Source organism: Pyrus communis, chromosome 7 (genome assembly GCF_041283825.1).
Source record: "Pyrus communis isolate YQ-2024b chromosome 7, ASM4128382v1, whole genome shotgun sequence".
Taxonomy (NCBI): domain Eukaryota; kingdom Viridiplantae; phylum Streptophyta; class Magnoliopsida; order Rosales; family Rosaceae; genus Pyrus; species Pyrus communis.
Genome location: NC_142571.1, coordinates 7,302,394 through 7,314,799, shown reverse-complemented (window position 1 = coordinate 7,314,799; position 12,406 = coordinate 7,302,394). Strand labels below are relative to the sequence as shown.

Sequence of the window (12,406 nt, the reverse complement as noted above, 5' to 3'; positions counted from 1 at the left end):
GTTGGATTTCCTACTCTCTGTTGAGAGGCTTATCCCTGGTTGAAAATGGGAAGCGTTCCATGGTAGTTTATTGCTTTTTTTGTTTTATTTTTTTTAGAAAACCTAGACGGTACAAGGAGAATTTTATTAATAACAAAAAGTAAGTTACACCTAGTTAGGGGAGACATAAACCTAATTCCTCGTAATACAAGAAAAAAGAATAAAAAATACATGAAACAGAAGGGGTATATAAACCTTACTCTTCTATAAACGAAACAATAAAGATACGAAAATACGCATTCATCAGTCATCCATTCATCAACATTGAGCATTCATCATCGACACGAATGCAGAAAAGAATTTGAGGCTGAGTTCAGTCATCCATTCATCAACATTTATCTGAGCATTCATCATCCATTCATCAACATTTATCTTTCGCTCACTTACTCTCATATTTCATTAAAATATTGTTTTACACATAGTTTGGGGGTGGTCCAGGCAACACAGAGGTGGGCATTCATCAAAGCCATGTCACAGAAAATTACATGAGCATTGACGAAATTTTAGGTCTATAAATGCATGACAGAAACACTTCACAAATCCGTATGACTTTCAGAGATATTAAACGATGCTTAATTTTAACGCAGTAGAGGGATTTACCTTTCATTTTGTAGATCCGAGTTCTTGCAGCCGTCTTTGCTGTGTGTACAACACCTTCAATTGTGAGCCATTGCTCCTTGCAGTTCCTATTCCCCTTGGCCTTACTCCGATCCCCAAGTCTACATACAGAAAACATACATGCATGAGTCAGAATTTCGTTTTCATTTGAGCTTCGGTTGTGAAAACGAAAGGGAGAAATGGTTGGATGCATTTTTATTTCAGATATCGCTAAGTGGAGACCATAATCGCAGAGAGAATGAGAGATCTTTACCTCGGTTTTCGCAGAGGAATGCACGATGGTGACAATCTGGGCTAGAATCAAAGATCGCCATGGCTGGGTTCCGTTTGTGACAGAGATGGAGATGGATTCATGTTTTGACGTTCTGGGTTGATGATAGAAGCTAGGGTTTCAATTCCATGAGAAATGAAGAGAAAGAGGAAATGAAAGAGATAGCTTTCACGGCTCTGGGCTCGCGGGTACGGCGCTAGTTAGGAGAGATGTGGAAACGGGCCTCTAGTTCATGTTTCCTGTCACGGGTTCAACTCTCCAGAGCACTGAAATTTTGCTTCTTTTTCCAATATTTTCCAGCGCCTCTGTTTCTTTCTTGTCAGCAGGTCACCACTTCGAATGCCAGGTGTGTCGGTTTCATTGTCTTTTCTTTTATTTCTGTTCCTGTTTCCTTTGTTATTTTATATTTTCTTTTATTGTTTCTTTCTTTTATCTTCTTTTGTCTTTGTTAGCTATTTTTCAGTTTTTAAGGTTTTAATATTTTTGTTTTCTTTCTTTATTTTTTCCACACCTTGAGGATAATGTGTGATTTAAGTTTGAGGGTGGGAAGGTAAAATTTTTAGACTTTTAAGTATGCTAAAATTTTTCATTCTTTTTAAGTTAATATTCATAGATTATTTTAAACATTTGAACAAATGGACATTCACAGTAGAGTCTTTTCTATTTATTGTTGTTTTGGCACTAATTCATGAGTTATCCTTTCACAATTAGCACATTCACACCAACATGATTTGTGGGGGTGAGATTGAAGCACTTTCTTTTCGTCTGAGTTAATTTTTTATATTTTTGTTCTAAAAAATGTAAAGTTTAGTTATTGTTATAAATAAAGTAATAATTGTTCCACCGAGACTTTGCTTAGTAACCAGGTCAGTCATGACTAATCAACAGTGATCTCGTGTCAAATAGTAGAGTCTTGGCATGGGGCAAGGTGGTTAGTTGGTTTCGTAGCCTTTTCAACTCGAGTTAGTAAGTCCTTAGGGGCGTTCTACACCTAGTGCCCTTAAGCCCTTGTGGTTTCGGAGCCATTGACCTAAAACTCATTACATGGGTTGGATCGAAAGTTTAAGTGAACTAACATTGCACAACCACTTTTATTACCATCTTCTTCTTCTTTTTCTTAAGCCTTTTCCCACCATGTGGGGTCGGTTGCGAGGGATGCAACACGAGGACTTTCTAGGCGGTCACCCATCCTAGTACTACTCTCGTCCAAACTCATTTAACTTCGGAGTTCAGATGGACTACACTTTGTGGTGGTAAGGGTTAGTCTTTTTAACTTCAAAATAGTTATGTTTGAAGTTAGTAAGTATTAACTAAAATGGACAAGTGGTAAGGGTTTTAGTCAAGTCTTTTTAACCATGTTGATTCATTTTATACCAAATGAAGTTCATGAGTTCTTTTCTAATTAATTCTAAATGACTTAGACTCTGTGGCGGTATTGGTTGGAATTTTTTAAAAGATGTTCTAATTTTAACATTTTTTATGGATTGCAACTTGAAAGTGAAAATTGTCTTAGTCAAGTTTTGTTAAAGTTTTTAGTTTGTTAGTTTTTATTTTTTGTTTTTGAGTTTTGTTTTGCTGGAGGACAAACAAAAAGCTAAGTTTGGGAGTATTTGATGAGTACATATTATCTCATCTATTTTACCCTATTCTTAGTTATAGTTTATTGGTTATTTTGGTAGAATTTTGATACTTTGTTATGTATTTTCAATGCAGGGTATTCGACTTCCTCTTGAGTAAAAAGTGATCAAACGCATGAATTTTAGAGATTTCAATTGAAGGATGGTCGTGAGTCTTTCAAGATGATTGTACCAAAATTTCAGATTTTTCTACCAAGTCGTTTAACCGCGGCGAAGAAAAGAAGGCACAGCGCGTAGCTTTCCCAGATTTACGTTTTTGAACATTGTGGGTATTTTGGAGGTGAAGATGGAATATTTTGAGGAAGATTTGTTTTGAGGATTTGATGGGGACGATGCAGGTTTTGTAACACATTGTGCATAACTGCATTTAAAATATCTCTTAAGGTGTGAAACATTTAAAAAGTTAAGGAATAAATAGAAATACCTGCTGCTGAAAAATTAGATTGATCCTAGGGGAGGACATCGGATCTTTTGCACTATTAGCTGAGGAACTCTTCAAACCATTATCACCCTTTTAGCCAAACCTGATGCTGAAAAAATATCCAGGCGAGCATCAATCCAGGTCAGATCACCGTAGAGCTCTCCAAATTTTCCGTGCTAGAAAGTATAGCAGAGAGAGCCGAAAAAATCAATACTGAATGGACTTCTCTTCTTACTGCTCCAAGAATTGCCCTCGTCTCGGCTCATATCAACTGCCACTGGGTTGTACGCATCCTGAAACCAGGCAGTGCAGCCTCCACCTAAAATTTAATGCCACCATTGACCAGAAGAAGTGAGAATGGCATTACAAATTAATTTTGCAAACGAAAGGGAACTATATCACTAACAATGATTAATTTTGACAATTAAAGAATTTCGTACCTGGCCTTCCCTGGGGCAAACATCAGGAAATAGTTAAAGTAAAAACTAAAGATACTGCATACTGTCGGCAACAGATCTGGACTCGTAAACACAAAATAAAAATATAGAATTGTTCTGTTAGAATTTGTCTCTAGAATTATTTTTGTTACGTTTATTTTCTTTCACTGCAGTCACACCTACCACCACGGAACACCATGAAAGGTGGTGACATACTCCTTAAGTCTACTGGCTTTTAATATACTAAAGTAGAAAACTACACACATACAATATAAATGAAACTAAGAGGTACCAAAACATGTATACATGTATAAAAACATGCAAATGTATAAACTAAAAAATTATAATATACACCTGAGTATTGGTATGAAACTTCCAAAAAACTGTAACGAGATAATACAAGTTATCACAGAAAATATGAGTAACGTGTAAAATTACCAAAAATTCCATATACTGCAGCATGAGGTTCTTTAAGACACGCATCATAAGATGGCCGCCAAAACAAACCCTTTTCTTTCTGTATCATGATGTCTTTTCGTGTCTCATTTTGCCTCCAAAGATCTTGGCTTTTTTCATGAGAAAAGGCAGCCTTTGCGCCGAATCCAGGCATTAGAGAAGTAGGCGCCTCATCATCTATGGAATTAACTGCCTGGGGATGACCACTGTTTTTATGTACACCAATGTGGTACCGAAATCCAGATTTGGAGACAAGTGATGACATATCTAAGGAAATTGACTCAGGCACATCCCAGTATTTTCCCTTATGGTCAACGAACAGTTCAGGCCATGCAGCCTCAAGTGTAATATCATGGTAAGGAAGCTGCAAACATCTTAAAGGTTGAGAAAATTTAATGCATGGCTCATAATTTAAACAGGAAGATAAATAAAGGAAATAAAGGTACAGGCATGAACTTTTTCACCCAAACAGCTTAGGCAGCACATGTGCAATGTTAAAGGTACTGATATTAACTTTGTCAGTACATGGCTCTTAATTTATAGACATGAAACTTTCCAATTTTATCTATGTTCCCTGCAGTGCATTTGTTCAATGTTATCGAGTCATGTAACCTATAAAGAAAAGTGGTAAACAGAAGACACTTGTAAATTAAGATTTTTGAAGCATGTTGATATATACGAACCTACATACAAGGTATGTTCAGGAAAGAAATGAAAAAATTGTGGCCTCATTTGGTCTCTAAGATTGGTTTGAAATGGACAACCCACTATATTCAAGGTATGTTGACAAAAGAAATGAAAAAATTATGGCTTACTTGAAGGTAGGAGATGGATTATTTTCCATTCCAATCCACCAAAATGGTAAGGATCAGAAGGGATTATTTTCCATATCCCCCTTCTAATCACCTCAATATGAAAAATCATTCACCCCTATCTTTAATATACCCTCAATATAGCAGTTTGTCCATTCCGTTCCAATCCTAGAGACCAAACAAGGCCCTACTTTTCAACAATTAAGAAATTAGGAAACAATACTTTAAGATTATACATGCTGACAGAATCTGGTAAAGTTCAAGTGATACATCCCTATAATTACTTATTTTTAACTTCAATTCCTATAAGAGAAATTTGTCATATGAAAGAAAGAAAAAATCGCAGTTGGATGATACTAAAACCTGGCATGAACAAACCCAAAAAAGAACTTTAAACCTGACAACTCCAATCAGTAAACAAATTATCCACCTAGCCATAGCAATTGTACAAAAAATGAAGAAATTGACACCCATAAATCCCTCAAACTAGCTTCAAAAACCCGGCAAACAAGGGACAAAAGGAATTCTGACTGTTTAAACATTTGATTAAAGGTCAAAACAGGAAAGTAAATGCGTGCCTTATGAAAGAGCATCAATTTGTTACGGCGTCCTTTTTTCTCACCATGTCCTTCTGTGCTCAACTTTATGGATGTGGACGGAGACAAAAGAAGCTGTGTGCATAATCCAAACGAATAAAGTGACTTGTCCAAGACATGCTTCACCACATCTTTCAAAGTAGGGACCCCCATCTCATCATTGGTAACTTCAGCTTTAATACAATAAAAGAGTTTCTTCGGGCGGAACTGCCCAATTAATCCAAGCCACCTATTTTGACGCAGATCATGTAACAAGGGAATTAGTATGTCGGCCAACTAAGAATGCTAATGTGAGATGACTTTGGTCTAAGCATAGGGATAATCCCAACCAGTGCTCTGATAAACCTGATAAAGCTTTGATGCTCTCGAAAAACATAAGAACTCGCTTGCAAATCAGTAAAATAACAAGGCAACAAAAAATTCATGCTTTATGTGCTATACCACTAGAACTAGGCAAACAAGCTTTGTTCGGCTGTCAAGCTTTCCACTCAATAGGCAATAGCTAAGCAAAGAAGTTGTAGCCGTGTACCAGTTAGAGGTAGCTGGTCTGAGCAGAGGGACTGGTGAGAGAAAGAACCCAAGTCCCTGTAAGAATTGGGGTTGTAGGAAGGTATAACACCCAGAAGAAAGAGTTGCTGAATCCTAAGGGCTCGTCTGGCTCGAGCACCGTCGAGAGGAAAGGGGCCGCCGGGAACGGCCTTGGCCGAGCCCTCAAGGGTCTGAGGCGAAGAAACGTTCAAGTCCCAGAAGGCTGAGTCCATCGCCGTCCTCAGGTTCGCCATTGTTGGCTGTCGAAAGAGTGAGGGAGCGCGAATTCTTTTTGGTTTCGGTTTTGGGGTTCAAGTGGTGGGTTTGTGAAGGTTTTATTTGTCTCTTCCTTTGGGTCCTCGTCTGTCTTGAAATGAGTTTGAACATGGTGTATCCTCTTTATCGCATTTGTGCTAATGACATGATATTAAGTGGAGAAAAACTTATGAGTTATAATTGTTCCATTGGCTTGAGACCTTACCATGGCGATGTATCGTTGTCATAGAAGTACTTTGCAAGAAAGAGATTGATGGTTGGGAAATCCGCAAAATCCACCATGGTGTGAAAGGAGATAGTGGTGATAACCTACACTATAACCCACCAGTAGGATTGTATCTAGTGATGTGTTCTTGCTTTTATGTTGATGTGTTGATGTTGCAAGATTGTACACTAAGCAAGTCGGCAATTAAAAACAAAAGTATTGAAATATTAGCAGATCCAACTGCCAACAACATTCTAACCCTTAAATCTACATAGGTGGAAATAAGAAGGGTCCACTGAGATTTTCAATTGGATCTACATTTGACCGGCCCTGCTCGGTGAAGTCGAATCAATACGCTATGTTATATTTCAATGAAGGAAGATGCTAGTTTAAGGGAGGTGAATAGGCTCCAATTTATAAATTTAATGTTAATATCGATTCTCAAATTTCACATTCGCATCATATGAAATATCCTACATAATAAACAAATAAATATACACATGGACGTAGGAAAATCCTCGGGCTCCCTCCCAAGTCAGGACAAATAAGGACGGAAAGACTTACAAAACTCATCAACTAGTAGGCAATTTTATCTCCAGGCTTTGCTACTCAAATTCTCTTCAACCTTCAAGTGAAAGTGGCACGATACTAACACAGTCAAGTGCAATCCTGGAATCCGTTCGAAAGACAATTGGCCCTTAAATCTACAAAGGAAACGTAATGTGTCAATAACAACTGGATTTTCATCCCAGTAACCAAAACATTCACCCCAGCCACGCATGTTAATAGCCATATAAAGGAGCTCAGCTTTTCATCCTCTCATTTTAAAGTTCTACGCTGATCTAATAGTCGTACATTAAAACACATGAGCAGTAAAACGACTGTACAGATACGTTAGCGGAAAAATGACTGTAGATTATCGAAATCAGACAGGGCATACACTATCACATCCCAGTGTCAAACCATAAATAACCCTTTTAGCCAAAGCTGAAGCTGAACAAATATCGAGACGAGAATCAATCCTGGTTAGATCACCGTAGAGCTCTATAAGTTTCCTGTGCTGGAAAGTATAGCAGAGAGAGCCGAAAAAATCAGCACTGAATGGATTTCTCTTCTTATTGCTCCTAGAATTGTCCTCGTCTCCCTTCATATCAACCACCACTGGGTTGTACCCATCCTGAAACTAGGCAGTGCAGCTTCCACCAAAAATGTAATGCCACCATTGACCAGAAGAAAAAGTGGGAAATGGCATTACAATTTCATTTTGCAAATAAAAGGGAACTATATCACTAACAATGACTAGGTTGACTACCCATTATTTTTTTACAATTATAGAGTTCTGTATTTGGTCTTCTCTGGTGCAAACATCAGGAAATGGTAAAGTAAATTAAGAGCACTTCCAGCATGGGAACCCCAGGTAATATACTATGCTATCCACCCAGTGAACAGTAACTGCCCTTAGGTCGCGTTTGGTACGCGAGACGGGACGGAACAGAGTGGGACGAGGCGTTCCGTCCCGCGTTTGGTGCGCCTAAAATGAGTGGAACGCGCTGTTCCACGGAACAGATTTTGGATGATTTTTTGTTCCACACCCCCACCCTGGAACGGGTTGTTCCACGTCTGTGGGACAGAAATTTCCAATATTTTTAGACAAAAATGCCCTTGGTCTTTTTCAAAATTTACAACTTCAAAATCAGTTAACAAACCCTAAAAACAAAATCTCTTCTTCTCAGCCGTTTCTCTTCACCTCTGCATCCCTTTCCCCTTCGCAACCTTCCTGCTCATCTTCATCCCTTTCCCCTTCGCAACCTTCCTGCTCATCTCCTTCTGTGCAGCCTCGCAACCTTCCTCCTCGTCCCCTTCGCAACCTTCCTCCTCGTCCTCTTCCGTGTAGCAGCTCTGCGAACTTGGTGGTCCTCAGGTATCTCTCTCTCTCTCTCTCTCTCTCTCTCTCTCTCCTCTGTATTTTTGGGTAACTTGAATGTTTGAATTGGTGATCACAAAATCAAGATTTGTTTGTCAGTTACAGTATTAATAAGTGCCTGATTTCATTTGTAAACTATTTCTGTTTACAATAAATATGGATTGGTAATTATTGGATTTATGGATTCGTAGTTTATTTCCCAGCTGAATTAGATAATTTTGGTTTTGATTATTTATGTTGGTTGGTTTGCTTTAAGAAAATTGTTTTATTATTTAATTAGTAGTCGATTCTAATTTGGAGAAAATCTTGTGATAGGGTTATTTGGATGATACAATGAAAGTTGAGGTGATTTTAGGTTCTGGGTTTCTCTCAGATTTTAATATTTTTATGGGTTTGCGATTTGAATGGAGGATTTGCATTCTGGGTTTAGCTAAGATCAACAGAGAAGGAAAGGGGAGTTTATTAATTCAAATGTTGAATTGTCGGTTTCGAATGAAAAGGAAAAGGACAGGGTAAAGAATTAGTGTTGAGTGGGATCTTAACAATCCAGTAAAAAATATTACAAACAGGCATCTAGGGATTGACTATGCTTGGTTTTTTGTTCTGTCCTGTTTCTAATGACTTGGCCACTGACAATCATTTAGCAGTCAATGCATCTTTTTATTTCATTTTCTCCAGCAACCAAGAGAAGGGTATCGAGTAGTAGAGCAGTAGAGCAGGCTTTTATTAGCTGGCCTCTTTGCTATGGATTTTGGGTTGATAATCATTAATGCGATTTGGTATATGTCTGGTAGAAACGCTATCAAATTGTAGATACACAATTTGTTGGTGCAGCAGGGGGGCTGGAAAATTTTTTCAGTATGTTTTTTATGGTTTGGCTTTTTTCTGTTAGGCCTTTCCCCGGCGTATTCACACTCCCAGGTTGAAGATCCTTGCCTTGGTAATTACCCTCATTATCCACGTTTCTTTGGTATTGAGCATTGGCCAGCCTCCTCTCTAATGGAGTCTTTCTTGTGCTCACAACAAATCTGTTTACTCCTTTTCTCAATGGCATTATTTCAGGAAAATCTTCATCAGATACAGCGCTACTCATGTCTGAAGTACTGTCTAGTTGAGAAATCTTACTAAACCACCGCTGTGCCTTCTCCTCATTAGCGGCCAGCCTGCTATCGATATCAGCCGTATTTTTATCACCCATATTTACATATCCCATATCTAAACCATCATTAGTGGAACCACGTGAGACCTCTCCAGGGCGCTTGCAATCACACCTCAAACATACCATGTTTCTCCCATAGTTAAAAAAATCACATATGAGAAAGAAGTTATTTCATCATCAATTAATCAGTAAATGTAAAAAAAATTATCAGAAAACCCAAAAAAGAGATGAAATGAAAATGCAAAACTCACTGAGGACACTCCCACTCCTTGCCAGTCAGCTTCCTCTTTGGCTGTGTCTCCTCGCACTCAAGGCATTTCATGTTTCTTATGTCTTCATGTTTTACGAACAGGGAGAGGAAGAAAGAAAACATTAGTTTAGATTGTAATTTTAAAACTTTTTATGTTGTTAGTGCTGGAACCAATGTGTTTTGTTGCGAAATTGATAATGTGTAAAGTTATTAGAATTTTGGAAAACTGTCTTTCTCACTTTTATCTGGCAAAGTGAATACAGCTCTTACATGTATGATTTCAAGTTTTTCCTTTAGAAATTTAAGCTCTATTGGATACATGAGGTATAAGAGTCTGTTTGGGATATTTTCAAGTTTTACTGATTCCTGAAAAAAAGCATGCTTAAGGGTAATCATGTTTCAGTTTTTATTGAATTCAGTTAACCATCTTCAGTTTTTTGCTTTGATCTGAAAGCTTTGTTTTGTTCAGATATCAAAGTTGGGCATGAGTTCATATGTTTTTCAATGTTTTTATTCAGATTTAATAATGTGATTTAATGGTGCGATGCTGATTTAGGCTATAAATTCAAAGGCTTTTCAATAGGCAAGTTTGCAGCAAGGAATTCAGAGGCAGTTGTATCATTGCAGCAAGGAACTCACAGAAGCCAGATTTCATTAAAGTGTTTATGGAGAGCCTTTGAGGTTTTAGTATTTGTGGTTTTAGTATGGGGAACTTTATCAACTTCTAAGTGTTTTCATTATTACTTTAGCAAGACATTATTTGTTTTTTAAGTCAGGACGAATGTTTGATTTCGGATATTTCATGTTTAAGTAATGCATATTTCATTTTCTTTGTTTAAGTTCTAAATGTTTAAACCCTAAAATGTTTACGATATGCATGATCATTAAACTTATATATTTTTCAACATTTGTCATGTGCTCTTATGTGGTTTGCCTTGTTCCTGCAATGGGGAATATTTAGAGGGGTGTCCTTCTAAACAAGGCCAATTCTAATGTTTGTAGAACCTAAACTCCCTGAACAACAACCCACAATTGAAAGGACCAAAATTAGGGACTAAAAATTGAATTGGGGGTGTGGGTTTTGCAATTTGCACAATAAAATTTGATGGGTTTGTGGTGAAAATTCGAATGGAGGTGTAGAAAATGGGAAAAATTACAAATTTTAAAGGGGTTTGCAAGTGAAACACAACATATACCTATTAAAATTTGGACCAAGAAAAACAAATAATGGATAATATAGTGTTCAAATTTGAACAACTTATTAAAAAAAAAAAAAAAAAGAGTCATGTCCCGTTCCGCCCATAAAATTGTACCAAACAACAGACGGAACATGGGTATTTTAGTCATTTTAATCTTTTGGTTCCGTTCCGTCCTAGTACTACCAAACGCAGTACGGAACAACCATCTTGTTCCGTCCTGCGTGTACCAAACATAACACAGAACATCTGTTCCGTCCCGTCCTGTCCCGTTCCATCCCGTCCCGTCCCGTCCTGTCTGCGTACCAAACGCTACCTTAATGAACAGTACTTGCCTTTTGCATCTCCACTGTTGCACTTCAATAGCCCTGACAATAGGCAATAAAATATTATTATTATTATTTATTTATAAAATAATACAAAATAATTTTATTTCTAATTTCGGATAAGATTTTTAATCGTTCTTGTTGCGCCACGTGTTATTATCCGAAAAATTATAAAATTATACGTTTGTACCATACTTGACCAATCCCAAAACTACTATGCACCGGTCAACAATATACCTTCAATGACCCACAAGACTTTTCCTCGAACCAGGAGGCCAATCACAACGTGACACATGTCGGTATCAGAGGCCAATCATAGTGCAGCACGTGTCGATATCAGAGGCCAATCACAACACGACACGTGTCAATGTCAGAACAAAGCTAGAAACTCTCTTCTATAAAAGGAGATCATTCTCCCACAATAAACCCTAATGTCATTTGTACTAAACTATTCACTACGACTTACTAAAAGAGAGCTTGAACCTATGTATTTGTGTAAACCCTTCACAACTAATGAGAACTCCTCTACTCTGTGGACGTAGCCAATCTGGGTGAACCACGTACATCTTGTGTTGTTTGCTTCCCTATCTCTATTCATTTACATACCTATCTACACTAATGACCAGAGCAACCTAGCGAAGGTCACAAACTTGACACTTTATGTTGTACCAAAGTCCTCACCGATTTTGTGCATCAACATTTGGCGCCGTCTATGGGAATCGCACTTATTCCTACTTTTTCCAGCTTTGTCAAGCTAGTTTCCACCATTCGTACACTTTCTTTCGACCAGGCACCATTCTCCAACATGGGGAGTAAAGGGAGCCACAGCACGCAGAATGACATCCCTTTCGCACTTAGTGCGAAGCAACGAAAGAAGTTTGCTCTTCAGGCTAAAGTCGATGAGCTAGAGGCTCAGAACAACAAGATAGCGATAAAGAATGAGATCCTCCAGGAGCAGTATGAGAAGCTCTTCGGGATGCTTCATGAAGCTAGGCATACTCAAACACACGAACTCATCGTCCCTAAGGAAGTCAACCACCACCTGGGTGCCCCCCAACACGAGAGATCACCTATCTTCAACATGGATATCCCTAATGGGGAGCGAGTTACTCATCAAGGTGTTAATCAACATGAGACCTCTCTCGACCCAGCTGCTTCGACTTAAAGCAAGAGAAGTGGAGGAAGGCACTTTCTTGCAGAAGGAGTAGAATGATCAAAAGTCGTTTATCGCGACTGTCGGGACTTCCTGAGGCAA

At 38.2% G+C, this 12,406-nt stretch overlaps 1 long non-coding RNA gene and 1 pseudogene across 2 annotated transcripts in view; one reads left to right on the top strand and one right to left on the bottom strand.

Annotated features, from left to right (window-relative positions):
- Positions 1-6,406, bottom strand: part of LOC148695606 (protein TRIGALACTOSYLDIACYLGLYCEROL 4, chloroplastic-like) — a 32,534-nt pseudogene extending 26,128 nt beyond the window's left edge. Inside the window, exons 1-3 of the transcript XR_015964759.1 lie at positions 5,817-6,406; positions 5,270-5,516; positions 3,862-4,243 (exon numbers count right to left, since the gene is read on the bottom strand). The product of XR_015964759.1 is annotated as a protein TRIGALACTOSYLDIACYLGLYCEROL 4, chloroplastic-like (transcript). The remainder of the gene's footprint in view (positions 1-3,861; positions 4,244-5,269; positions 5,517-5,816) is intronic.
- Positions 6,407-8,067: 1,661 nt separating this feature from the next.
- Positions 8,068-10,536, top strand: LOC148695605 (uncharacterized). The gene is made up of 2 exons (XR_015964081.1): positions 8,068-8,217; positions 10,186-10,536. It is a non-coding gene; the product is annotated as an uncharacterized LOC148695605 (long non-coding RNA).
- The last annotated feature ends 1,870 nt before the right edge of the window (positions 10,537-12,406 follow it).